Source organism: Trachymyrmex septentrionalis, unplaced genomic scaffold (assembly GCF_001594115.1).
Source record: "Trachymyrmex septentrionalis isolate Tsep2-gDNA-1 unplaced genomic scaffold, Tsep1.0 scaffold25, whole genome shotgun sequence".
Classification (NCBI taxonomy): domain Eukaryota; kingdom Metazoa; phylum Arthropoda; class Insecta; order Hymenoptera; family Formicidae; genus Trachymyrmex; species Trachymyrmex septentrionalis.
Window position 1 is genome coordinate 440,172 of NW_017305408.1, and position 3,379 is coordinate 443,550.

Sequence of the window (3,379 nt, forward strand, 5' to 3'; positions counted from 1 at the left end):
TAGACATTTTTTATTATTATTTAACTGTAAATGCACCGCTTGCAAATTTCCGTAAAATTATTGCGCATAAAACATGGAAGACTTGAATGCATTCATAAAATATCAGCCATTTGCGTAATGCGTGTGGTCTTGAGGCTTCTACGTTACCATGTAAGAATTGAATAATATGAACAAAGCCTTATAATATATCGCTAGAAGAAATAATAAAAATAATAAAATTTAAAATAGTAATATCTTAACGTTGCCACACCAATTCAATAGAGAAATATAATATTTCTTTGGCTTAAATTTAGTTTTTTTCATTTATTTGTGAAATGTAATAAATTCAGTGTATAAATTGCACAGAAAACGATATATAAAAATAATAAAATATCTTAATAATATATAATGTATATGTTAAAAATAAAAATTATTTTTTCACATGGAAAGAACAATTTTGCTGAAGCTAGATACAAATCTGAAAATAATTTCGACGAATTATAAAAATAATTACGTAGGAAACTCAAACATAACAAGCAATGCTGCAAAAAATTCGGATATTCTAGTAACCAACTAGAGTGTCCTACATAATTATTTTGATAGTTTTTTATAATTATTTTCGAATCTGTATCTAGCTAAATTTTTAGATACTTCAATAAAATTATTTTTTCTGTGAAAGGAATTCCTGCCGAATCGGATGTTTCGATAGTAGTCGATGGATAAATAACAGAGAAAGGAGCGAGGATGGAAGATGTCGTGACGTAGCGTAGGTAAGTAAGCATGCGTTCGTTTTAAGATCAAAGATCAGTGTTCACTGGAGATGATTTGAAACGCTGTATTCGGGCACAAACATTATTATATCTCTATCGATTTTATATACAGTACTCTGCCGCCGAACATACACGCTGCCTCCTCCCTCTTCTCTCTTCCGTCTTTGCCAATCCTTCAGATACGCGCATATCCTTCGGATGGGAATGTCAATGTGGGCAAGGAACGCGAAAAGAGAAGTAGAATGGATAGCGCGACGCGGTCCTGGTGCAACTGTATGTTAATCGAACGCACATCCGAATACGGAATAAGGATGAAAGCCGTCCGGTTTGATATAGCATTCTGCCTACGTTCCTCACCCCTTCGATCGTCATTCACTTCTTCCTTCGTCATCCGATCGTCTCCTCCGTATCCATCTTTTGCGCTTACCGCTGTCTCTTTCCCTGCCAATTTAAGCAAGGAAAGCGCAGGCGTTCTGTTGACACTGCATAAGAATTGAAAATGATCCGTTCTGTCTCTTATTCTTCGACTATTGAACCTTCTCTACATTCTCGTTTTTCCTTTTATTTCGTATAATCCCGGCATATTTAATTAATAATCCTATTGTTACAAAATGCTGATATCGTACATATCATTATAATTTATGTACAAATTAACGACGTAGTTTATTTCAATTCAGTACATATCGAGGAAGCATGAAAAGTGTAACACCGTCATAACTTTATAATTGCATTTTCAATCATATAAGTAATTAATTAATGAAATACAAATCCTCTTACAATAATTAATATTGAATTCAGCAACGTCATTTAGCGTGGCGAAAATTTTGGACAATTTGTACAATCTGTACGATTGGTACTGTAAAGTTCTAAATTCTAAGTAAATAAAACTTTAATTTAACCTTTTAAACTTTTATCAATCATCATAAGGCAACAAGATTTATTTGTATTCTGTTCGTTTCAAACAGGACGCTTAAAATTTAAACAGAACTTAAATGTAATTTTCATTCTGTAGTCGAAGGTTAATTAATAATTAAATTATATCTTATCTATTTCATATTTTTAAGAGTAATATTACAAACGGATATACATATTATATATTGCTTTTGTTGATTTTACTTAAGTGAACTTAAAGAAGAGGTATTGGCTTTGCATTGGGTATTCCGAAAGTCTTCTATGGCACAGATCTTAAAACATGTACTCACATCCATCACCGAGCATCATTGTGCGCTGTTTAAATCGATCGCCGCGGAAAACCAAGCGATATAAAGTACTGCCGGTGCCTGCGGCGAGATTCGCTTGCGGGCAAAAGACGCGCCTCAGGTGGTCTCGGACTCCATTCCGGCGTCCATCGTTCGACGAGCTGACGAGCGAGTTCGCAATAAATTGGAATACGCCAACGCGCCATCAACCGCGTCTTTTTCTTTTTCCGGATGACTCCCAGCTTCGGTAGTTTGAGCACGAATAATGGTAAGGAGAGGGTGTTCTCTCGAGTCACCTGTCACAGTCGGTAGATAAACGCGAGAGTACACACTAGTGGCGCACCGCGAGAGCTCGCGTGCTTGGTGGCTGCCAGTCTAGTTGGGTCCACCAAGTTGCCGATGGATTTCTCCTCTTCTCTTCGCGAAGTAAATCTCGCGTCGAGACGATCTCGACGAGCGCGCGAGTTAGGTACGAACTAGATCCCGCGAAGGAAGCTCATAGAACTCGATTTCGAAGGGAGACTAGCTGCGCATTCGCGGAGGTAACCACAGAGGTAAAGCGACAGTGGTTGCTCGATAATGTGCGGCGAATTGAAAGCGAGCACAGTCGTTAGACTGACTAGCGAAGTACGTCGGATGTAAGGATGAAGTGCACGGTCAGGCGGAACGTGCCTGTCGCGATTTCCTGATGCCGAGAACACGAGCGACGTCTCCTGCCTTATTTGTTGGAGGAAGTGATGCCAGGATTGATAGGTGCGCTTTTTATAACGTTGGCATATCTTCCTTGGCGCGAACTATTATATATTAGGTTGTTCGGAAAGTAATTTCGTTTTTTCTTATGAAATCACACGCGTTTTAAATGATCATGAACGGTCGAATTCGATAAATTTAATCTCTCAGCGATCTCACGAGTTGTTATTCGCCGGTTTGCATCAATTAATGCCTTTATTGTGTCTTCATCAGCTTCAACTGGCCTTCCAGAACGTGGTGCATCTTCAACATCAAAATTGCCGGATCGAAATTTTGCAAACCAGTTTTGGCACTGGCGTTCTGTCAATACATCTTCTCCATACACATCGGATAATTTTTTCTTGCTTGAACAGCATTTTTACCTTTTCGATAGTAAAAAAGTAAAATATGCCGAAAATGCTGCTTTTCACTTTCCATATTTGATAGGGTACCAATCAAAAACTACTGCGTAGAATCAATCGAACTTTTTTCACAAGCAAGCCTTGCTATATCAGCTGTCAAAATATATAATGATTATGCGGCTTAAGTGTGAAGTTGGCTGTGAAAAAATACAATAAGTCCTCTGTTGGGAAAAAACGGAATTACTTTCCGAACAACCTAATAGATATAACATAATTCAATATCTGCTCAGAGAAGGAGTGGCCGTTGATTTATTCCTAATTACAAAGATTTATTAGAAAT